Raw genomic sequence first — 20,579 nt, forward strand, 5'->3', positions numbered from 1 at the left:
GCATGGAGCACTGGGTGTTATGCACAAACAATGAATTATGGAACACTACATCAAAAACTAATGATGTAATGTATGGTGATTAACATAACAATAAAAAATTATTTTAAAAAATTTAGGTTTCTATAAGAAGGAGCATAATTTTAACTTAGGCTTATGGATATAATATTATTTCATCTCCTTGCAAAATAATTGAAGGCAGCATATATTTTGTATCAACCTAAAGAAGTACCAAAAACTGGCTCCTGAAATCAAAATCTAGGTTCTTATCTACATACATCTGTGTTACTTGACCTATATTCAATTCCTGTTGTAAACAATTACCACCAAATTAGTGGCTTAAAATGACACAGATTTGTTCTCTAGAAATTCTGGAGTTTAGACAGCCCCAAATCAAAGTGTCAGCAGAACTATTTTCCTTTAGAGCCTCTAGGGGAGAATCTGTTTCTTTGCTTTTTCCAGCCTCTAGAATCCACCTGCATTCCTTGGCTTGTGGCCCCATCCTTCATCTTCAAAGCCAACAGTGTAGCATCTTCCAATTTGTCTCTCTCTGCTCTGCCTTTATGTCACCTGTTCTGACTCTCACCTTCTGCCTTCTTCCTATAAGGAACCTGTGATTATATTAGACCCATTCACATATTCACGTAATCTAGGATAATCTCCCTTTCTCATGGTCCTTAATGTAATCACATCTGCTAAGTCCCATTTACCATGTAAGGCAACATTCTTGGGGCAGTTTCCAGGGATTAGGATGTAGATATCCTGTGATGCCTTTATTCAAACAACCACACTACACTTCAAACTATTTTCTGGTTGAAATATCCATGAAATTAAGTGAACTTTTGGTGAAAACATTTTGTTCCATCACTATCACTATGATATAAAATAGTGATGCTTAAGTGAAGTGTTATGGGAACACAAATCTGCATTGCAAAGTTAATATTAGAAGGTAAAGGCTCTCTAAGTATTGACCCATAGAGTTAAAATAACTTTTGTGTGGGCAGTATACCATCTCTTGTTTTTAAAGGAGTAATTTGTTCAGAATGTGGTATTTTTGTACTGTAACTACATTGTATCATGGATAAAGAATAGGACATATCTCAGAAGATCATTGCAATTACTAAATGCAATATTTTTAAAACTGTTACAGCAGTGACTGGCATGTAGCTTTTGCTAAATACATACTTGTTGCATTTGTTAATATTACTAGATTCACTGAATTATCAAAAACCATATTGACTACATTAAGTAACAGAATTTAATGGAAGAGAAAATGTAAAAAATTGATTTTAACTCAAAAGGAAAAAATATTTTGAGAAAAAAATAACTCAAAAGGACTGTGTCAGGTACTAATTGACTAGAGGATTAAACGCATAAATCCTTTATTCATTCAATAAGTAGTATTGAACACTTAGGATACCATGTTGTCTATCAAGTTCAGGAACAATGCTGAGCAACTGGAGTGCTACCTACCCTTACAGAACCTACAGTCTAACTCAGGAAGACTGTTAATAGAGGAATAATAAACGTTGGGATGGAAGTTGTACAGGGTATCAGATTGTCTTTTATGTGATTCTTAGAGTTAAGCCAAATTTAACATCTCTGAAGTCTGAAAATGAATATAGAGATTCATCCAGTAGAATAGAGTCTATATTAATTCTTAAAACATACCTTTTTTTTTTTTTTTTCCTTTATAAGACAGCTCATAAAGCCAAAGTGAAAGCTGGGTCAAACATGAAACAATTCAGTTTCTTTCTTTTTTTTAAGATTTTATTTATTTGACAGAGAGAGACACAGCAAGAGAGGGAACACAAGCAGGGGGAGTGGGAGAGGGAGAAGCAGGCTTCCTGCGGAGCAGGGAGCCCGATGTGGGGCTCGATCCCAGGACCCTGGGATCATGACCTGAGCCGAAGGCAGACGCTGGACGACTGAGCCACCCAGGTGCCCCAGCAATTCAGTTTCTTATGCCCATGCACCCACTGATAGTCCCACACTCACACAAACATACATACTCACCACCACCATTGTCTAGGAACTTAACAGTGATTGTGCTTCTCTAGGTATCTAAAATCAAGGGAGTGATTGTGAAATAGGTAATGAAGGAGATAATTAGTACTTTTCTGCCTTTTCTTAAAGTGGAAATATTTCTATGACTGTTAGAGAAAAAAATTACCTTATATTGTTTATCTTTCCTGTCATTTTCCAAAATGCTTCCTCCTCTCCCCAGTGTTTAGTAGACAGTCCACTACAAGTAGATACTTTCTGATAGACTGCACATAGGAAAGTTTTGAAAACATAACAAGAAGGGTGTCTTAGTCCTTGTCAAAATATTTTCATGTTGAAACCAGAGACAATTTTTGGTGAAAGCTGAAATGCATGTCAGTTTAATTCATGCCTATTATTTCAGGTAAATAATTTCACCAGGAGTTCTTCATTGGTAAAGTCTGTGTTTATGTCATGTAAGAAAGTGGCAGGTGTAGTTATTACCAGGGTTGAAAATGCATAAATGTTTTCCACCTCCTCCCACCCATGTCTTACGTTTACTTTAGTAACCACCACCTATGAATGCCCATCTGTTAAAACTAAGCAGGAAATTGTCTTGTAAATCATTTTTAAAAATATTTTTCTGCTTCACTTTTTATAGAAGATATATGAGAAGAAACATGGGAAGACAGGAAATGATCTATTAGTCCCATAAAGGTAGACCTGAAGTTGGGGCCTAGACTGGCACTGTGTATATGTGCGACAGTAAGCGATACTCCTTAGGACTGATGGGGAGAATATTATGCTTCTGAGCTAAATGAGAAAAACAAACAAAAACCCTGTCTTTTCTCTAGCATTCTTAATTACTTTCTATGGAAATAAGGGCTAAAAGGTTCATAACACTTTGAAATACAGTAGGTGATATATGTTTGGAGAGAGGAAACAAAAAGCATAGAATAGAAATCAAAAGCTTTCAGAAATAGAGCAAATTCTGGAGAAAATAGCGTGTGTGGACACCGACTACAGTTTTGGTCTGGAAGAGTTACAGCAGAAATGTCGGCTTTTTTTTAGTGCTTAGGGGCTTTCTAGCCTTTTAGACAAATTGCTCTCCTCTGTGCATCTACACTGTTTTCTCCTCTGGGATTTTCTTTTTTGTCTCACTTCTCTTTTTATTATCTGTCCACTCCTGGAGATACCTGCACTCATTACTTTGGGTCTCCCATTAGTGATTTTGTTACAGTATCTGCAGTCTGCTGTTTACTTCCAGCAGTGAGCCAAAGGGAAGGGAAGCAGCCCAGTGCTCATCAGGCGAGGTTATGGGCTCAGGCTGAGTTCCTTCAGCAATCCACACTGGCTCAAGGAAGATGAGTGACAGGACTTCTCCTTCTCTCTTACATTTATCACAGCTAATGCCCTGATGTATCTATCCATCTACCAATTGATAGATGGATCCATCCATGCATCTATTTATTTTGGCATGCAGCTTTGCAGTTGAGACAAACAATACCTGAATAGATTTGATCTATCACAAGACTGCTGTTGAGATTAAAGAATCAGGATTCAGAAGAAGTTGAGACCAAGTTTAATGTTTTTGGAATGTGTAGTTTTAATAATGATATGTTTTCTTCAAGGGGATTTCAATTCAGTTAATTATGTAATGAAAACACAGGGGAGTATTTGAAGAATCATTTAGTCTCTGTCCAGGTGGCATGCTTTTGGGTGGAATTACATACAGTCTAAGAATTGGGGGGAAAAAAAGTCCCCAATTGGGGTAATCCTATATATAATCCTATATATTGTAGTTAAAAAGAGCTGGGAAGGGGGAGGGCAGAGGAAGAGGGAGAGAATCTTAAGCAGTCTCCACGCTCAGCGCTTAGCCCATCACGGGGCTTGATCTCATGACCTGAACTGAAATCAAGAGTTAGGCGCTTAACCAACTGAGCCACACAGGTGCCCCACCAGAAAAATATTTAAACCGTGTTTCTGCTTAAACTGTGCAAAAATGTCTATTTAGATGTTAAATATTAAGTGGGATACCTACACATGACTAAGACATTTTTATATATACTCAGTTATGCATGTGTAATAGGGACAGTATTTTAAAAATGATCATACCTAAATAGTTACTTTATTTCTATTTATTTTTTGTAGTGGAATTAAGCAGATTATAATTTTCATAGACTGAATGCACATGGGACTCCATATCTTCACATAGTAAGTATATTGTGTGGTAATACAATTTTAGAATGGCTCATTAGCCCTTGTGAGGTCCAGTGACATAGGATAGCAATAGATTGCTATCAGAGCCAAGAAGATAAGGCAGCATCTTTTTCATGTAGAGCTCTAAATCCTCTATTACTTTGAAATCACCTCGGTAGTATATTTTAAACTCAAGATAAGCTGTCTTTCTGGTTCCTGATGATTGTTTTAATGGTGGATTTGACCATATGTGTATCAGATATGGAAAGTCATGTCTATTAAATGAGGTAAAAATGTTCTTTTAGAGAGAAAAAAATGATTTAAATTTTTAGATTCTCATGGGACCTCATTAAAGTTCTCTTTCTTTAATAGATTGTGCAGCCTAATAGTTATCAGGAATCCTGCAGTGCACATGGCTGATAGGTTAGTTTACACAGGATTAATTGTGTAATTTTGCAGGCAACCAGCACAGTGAACATTGATTTTTGCATTAGCCCCGTGTGTTGTTTGTAAGAGAGATTCTGCTTTCTATTTTAAGGTGGTGTAACATTTCACTTTTTACTTATTATAATTTCTACCAACATGTTTTATGCCTGACATAATTTATTATAAGTTTTTCCTAATGTTTTTTTTTCTAATTGCTATGTCCTTCAGAAACTTCATTAATTTTGAGCACTGATGTGTAAAAAAGTGACAGGAGAAAATGCCTTTCACAAAACATTCTCTGACTGGCCGGTTTCCCCATGCCTCCATCGATAAGTTGCCCAAATCTTTTCTTAGAATACAGAAGAAATGCGATTGCATGGACTCCAGCTATACTGTGAATAATTAATGCAAGAAATAACCTGAGAATATTGCATTTCTCAAAGCCCAAAATGTGAATGTCCAAAGGAGAGCAGGCTACTCAGAACAGAGTCTAGTTTCTAGACTGTGTAAATCTCTAGAGCCTCATATTTCTTGAAATAATGCCCATATGGAAGGAATAGAGAAAAGGGTTTTTTGCTTGAATTTTCCAGATAATTAGTTCAGCTCTCAACTACTACAGTATGTCCACTGTCTGTGGGTATAAAATGCCTATTGGGATTTCAGTGGGATCATTATAGCTGGGTTCAGAATATACTTTGTTATATTCTATGTGCTTTTGAGAAAACAGAAAATTATGTTGATTGCATGCAATTTAGGCCTAATCTTTACACTTTTTTTGTTTTGAACTTGCAAATCAATTACTTGCCTGTGTCCCTCTTACTTCCCCCATTCAAGGCTCCATTAGGTAAAATTTTCCTCCCTTCATATCATCGTGGTTCTTCCAGTAAAAGGAGTTGACCACCTCTTAGTTTTTGCTGCTTTTGTTTTGTTTTGCTTTGCTTTAAGTGGATCCTCCCTCACCCTTCTCCCCCACCATGAGTGTCTGCAGCATTATAAAGAGCCAATAAGGAGCTGTACAAAGTGAGTATTTAAAATGTGTACTGAGTGACCAACTGGCCCCTTCTGGAAGAACCCTCTTAAACACTTGGTTACCACAACTTCAAAAAGGAGCTTGCTTCTGAAGGATCAAAGGATCTCTTGTATAAAAATTTGGAGCATTCATGATAAAATGAAGAGAATAACATGTCTTTTAAACTCCTGTATGACGCCCGGATTATGTGGAGAGACTAAGGAAGTGGTGGTTCTCTCGGGCTTTTGTGTAACGTTAAACAGAAATAGATGAAAGCAAAAGCTTAAAACTGACAAAATCCCAAGTAGGGAAGCTCTGGTCCATAGCTCGTTCACTGGGTCATAACAAACCACCAACTGATGATTTGAAGAAAAAAAAAAGGAAAGAAAAAAGAAAAGCCAAGCAAGGAAGAAGAGATTTCCTTTCATAGTGAAGGACTGAATTTGCTTTGTGACATTTTAAACCGTGCACCTTCACAAAGTGTATACACCACTTGTTTTTCTGATACAGAAATTGGGTCATGACATTGTGGAGAAAGGACTGGAATTGGAATCCCAATACTGGGTTCTACACTTGACCTTTGTCACTTGCTACATGTGATATTAAAGAAGTAACTTAACCCTTTGCATTTTATTTTTCCTCATTTTTAAATGAATCTAACAAATTAACAAAAACTTGTTTCAAGGATTAAATGAAAAAAAAATCTTGGTGAGAGTGTTATAAAATGTAAGGTTTTATATTGTTGTAATATAGGTAGTTTGCAATAAAATTTGATTAAACAATTACAACAGATTTTAGTTCTCTGTTTTGAGGCCGAATATTCACTTTTTACATTGAACTTTGTCTTGAGTAGTTTGAATAATTTTTGAAACCAGTGTAATTATATTCAATACAGTGTATGCATGAACATAGGTGTATGCTTCTGGAGAGAGTCCTTAGCTTTCTCCAGATTTTCAAATGCATCTGTGACCCTCATGGAGTTAAGAACCACTTAACTAGATAAATCATCACCAATTTCCATTTCACATTAATTGGTAGTACTGGTACTATAGTACTGGGTACCTGAAGAGTGAGTTTAGTATATTGGTTTATATTTACTAAGAGTTTTTGTCTAATGGAAATTCTACTGGGGGAGAATATCAGTGCAGATTGGAGATCTGAATAACTTTCCCCAGTATTTCTTAAAAAAATGTTTTTTGGTCATTTCCCATAATTATGGCAGGTTCTTTTCTTTCTTTTTTTCCTCACCACCAAAATCACCACCACCATCTATTCCTCTTTTGCTTGAAATGTGTAGATAATTACAGGTGCACAATTTTATGGAAAACTGAAACAGACCTAGCCCACAGGTGAACTTTCACATTTTGTGAAATAGGACTGCGTTAAATATAGTATTTTTCTAAATATTGACTTTTAATATCTAAAAATATTTATGTTAATTGCAATTTTCAACTGACAGTGTATCTCTAGATTTTATTTCTTATTCCTTGTCACCCCAATGTATCTCACTGTAAATGTGTTGGTGTGATCTTCAACTATACTTCCAACTTACCTAGCCCAATACCAGTTTTGTTGTAATAGATGCTTTTCAAAGTATCCCTAATGATATTCTACTTTTAACATTGTCAAAAATCTTTGGATCACCTTATATTTCTGATTGATTTGCTGATCACTTTTTGGTTGGAGTTGAAAGACATGGTAACCCCTACTGGTTTACCACAATGTTATGCTTAGAATTCATATATTCATCTCTTTAACTGAGAGTAGTTTGGCATCTACCATGTACTGAACTCATTGTGGAGGCACTGGGGAATCAGGGTCTTGGCCCACATACAGGTTATTTCAAATTATTCAGGTTCAGGTTGTTTCAAATTATTAATTTGGTCTCTTGAGTAACACCATTATGTTTATATATCATTCTGCTTGCACACAGTTTCCTGGAGCTCTTCATATATAGTCATTTTTATTTGATCCACATTAAAGATATTTTGAGAATTGTCATTGAATGTGTATATTCTGTTCTGCATTATAATTAATAGGAATTATCATTTTATTATGATGAATTAGAGGTTAAATTGTCTACTTAGACTATTTAAACTATTAGACTCTAAATGCCTAAATGTCCTTCAGTTTTTAGACATCTTATGACATCTCTTTGTAGCAGTTTTTAAAGTTTATTTATTTTTTAATCATTTCTACACCCAGTGTGGAGCTCGAACTCACAACCCTGAGATCAAGAATTGTATACTCTTCCAAATGAGGTGCCAGATGCCTTTAGATTCTTTTTAGTTATTGAGTAACTTATTCATGCTCTGCTGATTAGCTCTTTAATTTCACAGTTTTATAAGTTAGGTTTTGCTCTTAGATACTTTTTGCACAACAAATTTTCCATTTGCTATTGAGTATATATAAAATAATGTTATGTTAGACTATTTTTAATTGAAACGTTTTTTCTTAGCTTTATAGCAGTATAACTGACACATAAAAATTGTGTATATTTAAAGTGTTCAGGGACGCCTGGGTGGCATTCGGTTAAGCGTCCGCCTTCGGCTCAGGTCATGAACCCAGGGTCCTGGAATCAAATCCCGCATGGGGCTCTTTGCTCAGCGGGGAGCCTGCTACTCCCCCTGCTCAGGCTCACACTCTCTCTCTCTTCTCTAACAAATAAATAAATAAAATCTTTTAAAAAATAAATAAGTATGCAACATGATTTTGTATACATATACACTGCCAAATGATTACCACAATCAAGCTAATGAACTCATCCATCACCTCATATAGTTACCTTGTGTGTGTGTGGGGGGGTTATTTAGGATCTACTCTCTTAGCAAATTTCAAGTGCACAATAAAGTATTATTAACTCGAGTCACCTTGCTGTCCATTAGCTCCGCAGAACTTAATCATTTTATAACTGAAAGTTTGTACCCTTTGACTAACCCCCGCCCAAGTCCCTGGCAGCCAGCACTCTACTCTGTGCTTCTATAAGTTTGACTTTTTCAGATTACACACACATAAATAAGATCATACAGTATTTTTCCTTTAGTGTCTGACTTATTTCAATAGCATAATGTCCTCTGGGTTTATCCATGTTGTTGCAAATGGCAGGATTTCCTTCTTTTTTATGGCTGAATCATATTTCAGTGTGTGTATGTGTATGTGTGTCACTATTTCTTTATCCATTCATCCATCAGCAGACACCTAGGTTGTTTATAGCTTGGTTATTGTGAATAATGCCTCAATTAACATAGGAATGCACATTTATTTGAGAGAGAGAAAGAGAGAGCTGGAGCACATGTGAGCAGGGGAGGGGTAGAGGGAGAGGGAGAATCTCAAGCAGACTCCCTGCTTAGGGTGGAGCCCAACACAGGACTCCATCCCAGGACCCTGAGATCTCTACGTGGGCCAAAATCAGGAGTTGGCCGCTTAACCGACTGAGCCACCCAGGCACCCCTTTCCTGTAATCATAAACTTTTAAGGCAAAAGGAAACTCTAAAAAATAGTTGTTAGCATTCTCATGTTGTAAATGAGGCTACTGAGACCTAACTTGGTTAAGAAACTTGCTGTTAAGAAGCATTGTTAATGATAAAGCTAGCAATAACATTCACATGGTCTTCTGACTTGCCCTAGAGTATTCTTTGCAAGTTTCTCGACATGATGCTATTAGCCTCCTTACAACAGTTGGATGTATGACTTTAAAAAATAGTAGGAGATAGAGAAATAACTACCATGTAATCCTTTTCTCAAACTCAAGGTATATTACATGAATGATGGAATAAGGAAGTCAGGCTAGTGTAGATAAAGCCATGAGCTTCTAGTTACATGGACACGTTCCCATCATGGCTGTTGCCACTCACTCTCATTGTGATGTTGTACAGGCTCCCTAATCTATTTGAATTCATTACATCTTCTATAAAATTAGGGTCAGTCGTACCTAATTTAGAGGGCACTTGTGAATCACAGATAAATTACTTAGTATAACGTGCAGCACAAAGTATGTCTTCAATTAATGTTAGAAGAAAAATCCTATATGACCTTTAGCAGGGGGTCAGTAATTGTTTTTGAGTAAACCCATGCTGCAACTAGTGATCAGAAATGGGGACTATTTTCTTTCACAGTATTCCTTCAAATGTATTCATAAGAACAAACTCAATTTTTTCCCCCAATTTTTTATTTAAATTCTAGTTAGTTAACATATAGTGCAAAATTCAACATTTTCATATTTCTTGTATGTGGTTTTGCTTATAATAATTTCCAAAGCAACTTTTGCTGTTGATCATAGTTTTCCTAATTCTCATTTTATTGTGTATCATTTTATGTTAAGCATATTGAAGAATTTCTATTGTGTGCTCATTTTTACTGTACTACCAGCTTATATTCTAGGGAATATTATTTGCATCATTTATCATTTTCCTTAAAAAAAAACTATATTCATTCAAAAAAATCGAATTGAGTATCTTGGTACACATTTTGAGCATATGGACTTCAGTGATTTGAATCAAGAGCTCATTTCTGCCAAGCAAATGCTAGTTGATGAGAGAAAGAGAGGTGTTTTCAATCCCAACTTTTTAAGAATATTGACCCAAATATTGACAGAAAGCTGAGGTGCTCTCAGTCTGTTTTTAAAATCACTAAAACATCTCCAGTGTTTGAGATTAATTGAGATTAGGTACATTTTTAAAATAAAATAAAATAAAAACATAAAAAATAGCCACTCTGGATTCCAAATACATACATACACTGCACACATACACACATGTAAACACACAACACAAACGTATAGAATAGGTATTTTCATTCAATGTACATTTATTAAGCAACCAGTATTTGACAATATGGCAGTCACTGTTCTTGAGTACTAGGGAGGCAAAAATTAAAGAGGTTTGTTTGTTTTTTCCTGGCCTTAAGGAAAACTCACAAGCTTGAAAAACATTATTAAAGAAATCCTTTTCTGTCTTGTGAGAATAAGACATGTAACTGCTCACATATGTGGCTTATAGAGCATTTGTCAAGGCTCCGGTGTCACCATTTGAGGTAGTGTGGTTTCATCCCATTGGCTGAGTTTCAGTTATATCTGATCAAGTGCTCCTCCCAGCCTCATTGACTGCCTCTGGGTGGTATAGGGGATCTGTGCTGCCCCTCAGGTTACTGAACACCTTTTAGATCCCAGCCCTGAGCTAAGCATTTTATACAAGTTAGCCCTTATCCTTCACACCTATCCTGCCAGATAGATACCGTTATCCCTTACTTACCGACGAGACCTTTGCCGTTCCAGAAGGTTATGTCACACAGGGAGTAAGGGCACACTTTATTTTCCGCTCCTCTGTCTCTTTTTTCTCTATGTTACAGTGTCCCTTTGATAGGCACAGTGGTGGTAAGGTGGTGACTCCTACTCTAATGGTGTGTGACATTCACACCTGTGACTGTCAGATTGAGTAACTGTCAGGTACTGCTATTTTTCTGGTATGTGTAGCTTGCATACATTTAACTCCATCCAAAATGTATTTATTAAGCTTCATTATGGGGCCAGGCAGTGACACGGGGGTAACAGTAACAATCGAAATATGTCCTTATTGAACTCAAGATTCATTGTATAAAATACAGAGTGAAACCTAGCAAGAGTATTGTGACAGCCATTTGGTCTTTAGTTAATTTTGTCCAGAATGCAGTTGCAATTTACATATGATGTGTTGGAAATTCAGTAAGTAAAGAGAATTCACCTTAAAAATATTCTAGGAATGTGCCATGTAGAAAAGTGATATATTATCTCTAAATAATTCTTAGGCAGCCAACTTTTCCTTCAGGATTGGAAGAGATCACCACTTCTTTTGCTAAGTACCTGATGAAGTCATTGGTTTGCTTTCAGGGCCCACATTGTATGGAAAATACTATTTTCAAATACTAAATAACCAGAGCAGTAAGATGTCCATATTAGGAAGGCCTGATGACCTGAGTTTACCTGATTCAAAGCTGCTGCCACAGGTGTGCTGTTCACTGAGTGGACCAGCCTCATCCACCTTTCCACCGTTAATGCCTTTTGCTTTTGAGGAAGTTCCATTTCTCCCTCTAGCGTGCTTTCTCTCTCTTTCCGTGTTTTGTTTCCTTAAGTGAGTACATTTTAATTTGATGTACCTACACTATGTATTTATATATTTTTTTCACTCATGCTTTTTTTTCTTCCCCAGTAAAAAAGCAACCAACCAACAAGGGCCCAAAGGCCCATTTTGCTTTAATATACTTCAAGATTCTTTAGATTTTCCCATCAGTTTTTCTGTTTATTCCCCTCTTTGCATTTGGTAGGTATATTTATTCAAATCTCTTAAGTAGTGGGAACTTAGGGACTTTGGAAAAAGAAACAAACAACTATTTGCTAAGAATAGAAAATAAGATATTGGTATCTATATCAATGATGGTGGGAGAAAGGATAAAGTCTTGTAGATTAAATAATTTCAAAGAATTATATATCCTGATAAATATCATAAAAGTAAAATGAGAAAGACATTTTCTTGGACTACAGGATTGTTGTGTGTGTGTGCACTCCCTTATCATTAAAAATGTTTGAGCCTATATGTCCAATATATGCATATCTGAATTGTCCAGATACATAGTGTGCTAAATATTACTATAAGAAAACAGAAAAGGAAACAAGAATTAGAAAGAATGAAATAAAATGATTTTAAAATAGCGTGTATACTCACATATGTATATAGAGATATTTTAATATCAACATAGAGGTTTTTTAATATGTGTTATAATTTCAAATACATATATAATTGTTGCATTCTAAAGGATTGTCTCTGTACCCCGTTTTGGAGCTCATATACCTACAACATGAAATAACAAAAGACAATAATAAGAGATAATCCTTTATATTCACCAACGCCACACACACACACACACACACACACACACACACACACACACACACACACGGTGACTGGATTAGTTGCAAAGAACTTATATCCATGATTAATGGCAATGCTTTCTCAACCAAAGTTGAATGAAGCAGATGAGAGCTCAGCAGGCATATGCTGCTGCTGTGAGCATACAAATAAGTTTGATCAGTAGCTACAGTCTTCATGCCTAATGCCAAACAATAGTCTTGAAAATGCTAAGCAAGAGTGTGGATAATTCAGCACGGGCACTGATCCCTGTTGTCATGGGTGTCCCTGAGAGTGTTAAGAAGGTGGGAGCCATTGGGAAGAGCCCCTTGTAGTAGCTGTATGACATGGTTGGGTTTTGGAAAGATGTCTCAGAGAGATTTAATATTAGAACTATAAAAGTGGCTCCCTGGTTGTAGAATAAAATATCTGATTTGTAACATTCTTTATCATTGGGATAGATAAAGGACATCCTATATCACATCATTTAAGTTCAGCTTCATTCAGTGGGGCAGGACATCAGTAGATCCTTTTTGGAATCAACATGTGCAAATATTTCATTTCTTCTTTTCCCTGTTGAATGACTGTTGTAACACATAGAGGATGCTGGACGCACCAAAATGATGATTTTCTGTGCTCCTCTAGTTAGGTCAAACTCTTCTATTAGCCTGTAGAACTCAGTAAACACAATAATTCTCTAGCAATGTGTGCCATGGATGAGGAGCCATATTAAATGTTGTTCTATGCATTGTTAGTCTTCCATAAACAATTCTGTGTGTTATAATGCAAATAATAATGGCGTTAGAAGTAGGCCTAAAGGGTTTGAAATGAGGTCACTAAACAAAAGTAGACAGGGCACAGCCTGTGCAGTGTGTCACTTGGTCAATTGGACAGCAGTAGGGACTATTCTCATACTTGCCAGGGTAGAATTTGTTTTTCAGTGTATTGGTGTGAAGTTCTCTGTGAAGGCATTGCAATCTGTTTATAACTTTTTGGCAGCAGCTTTTGGAATAAGGCCAAAGATACTGTCAAATAATGCAAAGAAAGGGAATTGAGTTGCTTGGATATTTTAACCATTCTTCTCTTTTTGTCAGGCCAAAAATATTGTAGTTTTATAACTATCTTTAATTAGTAATTTCTACCAGAATGAGTTAGAATTACTAGATGGAATTTAGCTCTTCTGAATGATGCTCATTAAGTTATGACAACTGGTATGCAAAACCAGTTCTTTGACTTTTTTGACTGTCCTTATGCTCAACAGAAAGTCTTAGCTTTTTAAAGGTATACTCGTGGGACAGCATCTGAAAAAAGGCTTATAAGCAATCTTTTAGGGATTGGAAGTCAAGCCTCAAATTATCTGGGAATTAGCAGTAAAAGGATTGTATGTATTGGTTGAAACACTTCCTTTATTCCTTATGTTGATTTTTAAAAAGATGGGAGCCTTGGAATTAGCACACCTGGGTGAGAGCTGGTCTCTTGAATCCAAGGCTTATGTTAACTGTGTAATTCATAGAGTTCTGGTCTTGGAGAGTGCTTTCTGAGAGAGCTTTAATCACTTTAGTCTCTACTGTTTTATGTTGACACATTGGTCACAGCCTCAGACAAAAGTAAGTGGCTACTGTGAAGAACAGTTCATGGAGGACTGCCAGGTAGAAATTCCTGTATACTGTGGTCTGTTGCAAAATACTTGAATTTGTGAGAGAAGACATGTCCATAATTTTTTCAATGAGAAGTATAATTACGTGACTGTTTTCTGCATGTCTGCCCTCTCTGCTTCATTTATTCATAGATAGGAATTTATAGGATGTCTTTTTATAGCAATAGAACAGTGATATTGTTTAGGCATTTGGGGATTTTTTGGGGAGGAGAGGGAGAGAGAGAATCCTCAAGCAGACTCCCAGCTGAGCATGGGCCCCCTATACAGGGCTCCATCCCAGGACCCTGAGATCATGACCTGAGCCAAAATCAAGAGTCAGCTACTTAACGGACTGAGCCACCCAGGAGCCCCTAAAAATGTTTTTTTTTTTTTTTTTAGATAAAAATTATCTCCATAATTATAACTTTCAAATCTATCTCTAGGTGCTATAAACTGCAAACAATCACCCCGTCTTAATACTGCAGACATACCGCAGAGAAACTTAAGGGGAACTTAACTTACTGGTAAGAATATTTTTCTTAATCATTTGCCTTATACAGTTTTGAATGCATTTAATTATTGCAATGCATGGTAGAAGAGTGTAGCCAGAGGGAGTGACACAGGGTATGGACCAGGTATATAACATGTGAGGGCAGTGGTGGTTGTTGGTAAGTTTCATTAAAATGCTGGCTTATTTTTGAAAGGGCAAAATCTTTAACTAAAAGTTATTTTTCTGTAAGCTCACCTCTTGGCATATTTGAAGGTTGAAGCCTGGTATTTATTTAAACGTCATTTTTTTATAGAAAATGAATTTCACCATTATGATCTGAGAAGGTTGGCTTCTTAGGAGGCTTGAAGTTTTAGGGGGAGAAAACCTGTATTTTCATCAAACAGAGCTCAGCCCTTCATTGTCTGGAGGGCTTTCAGCTTCAGTAACTGTCCCTTGGATTTGGATCAATGTGAAATCTGACCTGAATCCTCCTTTGGAGTTTTTTCAAGTTCTTTGTGCAGTACCAGGCTGAATTGTAACTAATTTCAGAGAGTTTGGAGGAGTGAGAAAAATCCACTTTCCAGGGCCAGACGCACAGGGATGTGGTTATGGGGAAGCTGTTTCAGCCCTTTTATTTATTTTTTAGTTTTTTAAAGATTTTATTTATTTGATAGAGAGACAGCCAGAGAGGGAACACAAGCAGGGGAAGTAGGGGAGAGAGAAGCAGGCTTCCCGTGGAGCAAGGAGCCCGATGCGGGGCTTGATCCCAGGACCCTGGGATCATGACCTGAGCCGAAGGCAGACGCTTAACGACTGAGACACCCAGGTGCCCCTCAGCCCTTTTAAACCTCCGTTTCCTAATTCATAAAATTGAAATAATAATAGTTGTGATTGCCTATAGGTACAGGTTAAGTTGGACTATTTTGGTAACACTTAGTAGCACTGTGGTTAGTCCATAATATTGTTTGGTAAATGTCAACAAAATGAGTTTTTAAAGACAAAGTGATTTAAGAAAAAAAAGTAGTGTTTTTCCCCCAGTGATATGAATGAAAGAATAATATTATTCTTACTTTCTCAAGAGCACATTTCATTACCAATAGACTATGTACTCCTGAAGAATTAAGATATTATCTGGTGAATGCAGAATCTTTCTATATGCTGGTTGTAAACTAGGATCTTAGTAACTATGAAATAATGAAGAAACAGGTGAAAATAATGTGGAAATAGATGGAACACCTTGATTCTGAGTCCTTGTTAGCATAATTACTGCCTGGTAACCAGGGAGGGCTTTCTAAATGAATGGGGGGGGCTACTCCAAGAATAAGTCTATGAGGAAATTGTATGTGTGTGTGCTTTGAATAAATTTGGTCTCTTTGTCTCATGCACTGGAGTGGTTTTGTCCCTCCACCGTATTTAGATCCTTCTTTTGGAGCTGGCTCCAAGAGGGCTACCCTGCACAGGGTTTCCAATTCTGTTTAATCTACAGGTCTACTAGATGACTAAAAAGCATTTGCAATATACACTCATATTCTTGAAGAAAACCCTTCCTAAAATCTGATTAATCAAATTCTTTGATGATGATGGGTAATGAGGGGTACATTTGTCGTGTTAAAGCACAACATGATCTCATCCTAAATAAATTTCTAATTCACAAGAAACCTAGGTAAATATTTCCAGAAGTTAAAGGATGAAATACAATATCCAGGGTATTAAATTTTTAAAAAGTCGTTATCATACTACTATGAGAAACCTTAATTGTGGTTGTGTCATGATGATGTATTAATAATTGTGTCTTCTGATATCATGAAAATGGATGGCAACCTGCAAAACAACTGTACACTCAACAGTTCACTATTTTATTGAAATATGTTCATTTTCTTGATGACTGATCAAATTATTACTTAGTTCTACAAAATCAGTTCTCTTGCCATCAGTTTTCATTGTGGTGCTTGAGAAATTCAGCTTTTGTGTCTTCCAGGAAGCGTTTATGGAATCCTAGTCCTTGGATATTACCCCCCCCACACACACACACATTCAAGCATCAATTTTCTTTTGAAAAATTTTCATTTGGAGTCTCCCCTTCCCTTCCAAAGAGCCTCTCAAATTTAAAAAAAAGAAAAAAGAGTGAAATGATTCCCAAGGTTCTGATTAGACTGTAATATATGAATACTAATTTTGCTTTTTGCTGTTTTTCAACACCCAGATTTATCTGAACTTGTTCACAGCACAATCTACAATTTAAGTGTTAGAAATTTTATGAGTTTGAGTTTGTGCATAGCAGATTGATATAAGTTCACCTATACATTTCAATTGTAATCATATCTATGTATAATTTATCCAAAGATATTACCCATACATCTTAACAGAAAGCTTAAGTAGTTGAATGACAGAGACTATATTTTTGTAACAGAAGGTCACTCAAAAAATATGGGCTTTGTTAAATATGGTGTGTCAACTTGGGTCACCTGCTGAGACTGGTTGATGGTGCTTATCTCTACACCCTGCCCCTCCCACTGATTTATGGGCTCCGGTGGGTTCTATTATATCAGAGACTGGGCTGCATGCCCTAGGAGGTAAGAGAGAGTAGTGTTTTAATTTGTCTTAGCAAAGTGCTATTATGTGAGAGAAGATTATAGCTGCCTCCCCTTGCTGGCCTATGAAGTTTTCATAAAGGTGTTGATTATTTCCCAGTGACATCCAGATCTACTGTCAGACACCACTCATGTTTAGTTATGTCAGGGCTTGGCTCCTATACTCTAGAGAGGACAAGATATAACAACCTTTCGTTTTTGAAATGTTCTCAGTGCAATGTGCTGTATTTACTGCATATGGTGATGAATTTTCTGTCAGCTTGACGGGGGCTAAGGGATGCCCAGACAGCTGGTAAAACATTATTTCTGGGTGTGTCTGTGAGTCTGTTTCTGCAGGACATTAGCATTTGAATTGTAGACTGAATAAAGCAGATCTCCCTCACCAGTTTGAGTGGGCATCATCCAATTCATTGAGGACCTGAATAGAACAAAAAGGCAGAAGAAGTATGAATTTGTTCTCTGTTTGACCTGGGATACCCATCTTCTGTCCCATCTTGGTTCTTGAGCCTTTGGAATCATACTGAATTGCACCACGGGCTTTGCTTGTTCTCCAGCTTGTAGACAGCAAATCCTGGGGATTTCTCAGCTTCCATGTCATGTGAGCCAACTCCTATATATAGTAAATTTCTTTATATCTATCTATCTGAATATCCTGTTTGTTGTATTTCTCTGGAGAACCCTATTACCCTGCACAAAGGCAACTTACTTGGCTGATCCTACCTCTGTCTTGTTTTAATTGTGTTTATATGTCCTCAATTCAATTGCAATTAACTGTTTGTCTTATGAATATGTCTTTGAGAGCAATGTCCAGTTCAAATACATATTTGCTTTGTTAACCCTGAGGGTTGAACCTAGCACATACTAGATGCTTTATAAAGATGGGGGCAGAAAGAAAGGAAAGGAAGAATGAAGGGAGGGGAACATTATCCTGATAGATTGATTGCTCCTGGGACACCTTCTTTTTTTTTTTTTTCAGTTTCTTTTTAAGGAAGTTTTATTTTTTACATTTTATTTTATTTACATTCACTTAATTAACATATATGTATTATTAGTTTCAGAGGTAGAGTCCAGTGATTCATCAGTTGTACATAATACCCAGTGCTCATTTCATCACGTGCCCTCCTTAATGCCCATCACCCAGTAACCCTATTCCCCTACCCCTCTCCCCTCCAGCAGCCCTCAGTTTGTTTCCTATAGTTAAGAGTCTCTTATGGTTTGTCTCCGTCTCTGATTTTGTCTTGTTTTATTGTTCCCTCCCTTCCTCTATGATCCTGTTTTGTTTCTTAAATTCTACATATGAGTGAAATCATATGATAATTGTCCTTCTCTGATTGACTTATTTCGCTTGGCATAATACCCTCTAGTTCCATCCACATCATTGCAAATGCCAAGATTTCATTTTTTTTGAAGGCTGAGCAGTATTCCATTGTGTGTGTGTGTGTGTGTGTGTGTGTGTGTGTGTGTGTGTGTGTGTATACCACTTATATGGTATGCCACATATACCACTTCTTTATCCATTCATCTGTTGATGGACAGCTGGGCTCTTTCCATAGTTCGGCTATTGTGGACATTGCTGCTATAAACATTGGGGTGCAGGTGCTCTTTTGGTTCACTACATTTATATCTTTGGGGTAAATACCTAGTAGTGCAATTGCTGGGTCACAGGGTAGCTCTATGTTTAACTTTTTGAGGAACCTCCATACTGTTTTCCAGAGTGGCTGCACCGGCTTGCATTCCCACCAACAGTATAGGAGGGTTCCCCTTTCTCTGCATCCTCACCAACATTAATTGTTTTCTGTCTTGTTAATTTTAGCCATTCTGACTAGTGTGAGGTGGTATCTTATTGTGGTTTTGATTAGTGTTTCCCTGATGCCGAGTGATGTTGAACATTTTTTCATGTGTCTGTTCTCCATTTGGATGTCTTCTTTGGAGAAATGTTTGTCTGTGTCATGTCCATTTCTTGACTGGATTATTTGCCCTTTGGGTGTTGAGTTTGATAAATTCTTTATAGATTTTGGATGCTAACCCTTTATCTGATAACACATTTACAAATATCTTCTCCCTTTCTGTTGGTTGTCTATTGGTTTTGTCAACTGTTTCCTCACTGTGCAAAAGCTTTTTATCTTAATGAAGTCATACTAGCTCATTTTTACTTTTGTTTCTGTTGTGTCTAGCCAGAAGTTGCTGTGGCTGAGGTCAAAGAGGTTGCTGCCTCTTCTAGGATTTTGATGGATTCCTGTCTCATGTTTAGGTCTTTCATCCATTTTGAGTTTATTTCTGTGTATGGTGTAAGGAAATTGTCCAGTTTCATTCTTCTGCATGTGGCTGCCTTGGGCACCTTCTATGCTAAATTCCAGGATTGCTTTTCTAGATTCTGTAATCTAGACAATCTTCTTAGCAGTTTCTAGTCTCAAACTTGATTTCTGATAAATTTTAATGTTCCCTTAACTTTCCTCTCTCTCATTTCCCTACCTGGCTAAGTGGGACCTGGTCTCACCATTGACATATGGCTAATCCACTTCAGGACCACTAGGAAGTAGAAGCATGAGGTATTGTCAAATGAGTATTCTGCAAAATGGAAATCTCTCTCAAGAAAGCCTAAGTGGTGGGGCTCCTGTGCGGTTTAGTTGGTTAAGCATCTGACTCTTGATTTCTACACAGGTCATGATCTCAGGGTCATGAGATCAAGCCCCAATTCAGGCGCCTGAGTGTGACTGAGATCCTCTCTCTCCCTCTCCTCCTCCCCCCACTCACACTCTCTCAAAGTAATTAATTAATTATATCTTAAAAAAAAGAAAACCTAAGTGGAAAATAAGTAAAGTTGACTTCTTCAGAAAGAAGTTCTCTTCTTTTGCATAATTAAGTGTTAATTTTTCAGCATCTATATTCAAAAGTGATAAGATTCCATTAGATGCTAGAATATTTTGCATAAATAATTAATGTTTCATGTTTCAAAATGATGATACTAAACAGTTTCCTCTTTCTTTTCTTTTTTTTCCCCTTTCTTTTCGATGATATAATCAGAACTAACTCCGTGCCCTTGTCCAGAATTAATCATCCCTATCCATATTTGATGTTTACACCTTTTAAATATTTATGAGCTGTTATGTTCCTTTATTGTTGTTTACCCACTCTGGGACATTTAGAAGCCTTACATTTCTTCCTTAGCCAAGCACTCCATTCCCTTCATCATTCTCTTGGCTGTTCTTTGGACTACCTCCAATTTGCATACATAATTTCGGTATTGAGGTGCCAAAAATACGTTTGTTTCAACTGGAGTCTTATTGGATTTGCTTTCACTCAAATCATGTACACAAATAAATGTGATCTCCAAGGGATGAAAACTCAGTGAGGGCTCCAAAGGGAAGCT

At 36.8% G+C, this 20,579-nt stretch overlaps 1 protein-coding gene across 18 annotated transcripts in view; it reads left to right on the forward strand.

The window, feature by feature from the left end:
* The window catches only part of CHL1 (cell adhesion molecule L1 like), a 205,805-nt gene that overhangs the window by 25,562 nt on the left and 159,664 nt on the right, over nucleotides 1-20,579 (forward strand). For 7 of the 18 annotated variants that reach the window (XM_073901548.1, XM_073901547.1, XM_073901543.1 and 4 more), the window contains exon 2: nucleotides 14,572-14,652. The exons of 6 other annotated variants lie outside the window; for them this stretch is intronic. The gene's annotated coding sequence lies outside the window, so the exon portion shown is untranslated. Of the gene's footprint in view, nucleotides 1-4,131; nucleotides 4,195-14,571; nucleotides 14,653-20,579 lie in introns of those variants that run through there. 5 more of the 18 variants (XM_073901557.1, XM_073901556.1, XM_073901555.1 and 2 more) reach the window with 3 other exon arrangements.

The sequence above is a fragment of the Callorhinus ursinus genome, unplaced genomic scaffold (assembly GCF_003265705.2).
Source record: "Callorhinus ursinus isolate GAN/ISIS: 27379988/994484 unplaced genomic scaffold, GSC_fseal_2.0 scaffold15, whole genome shotgun sequence".
In the NCBI taxonomy this organism is placed as follows: domain Eukaryota; kingdom Metazoa; phylum Chordata; class Mammalia; order Carnivora; family Otariidae; genus Callorhinus; species Callorhinus ursinus.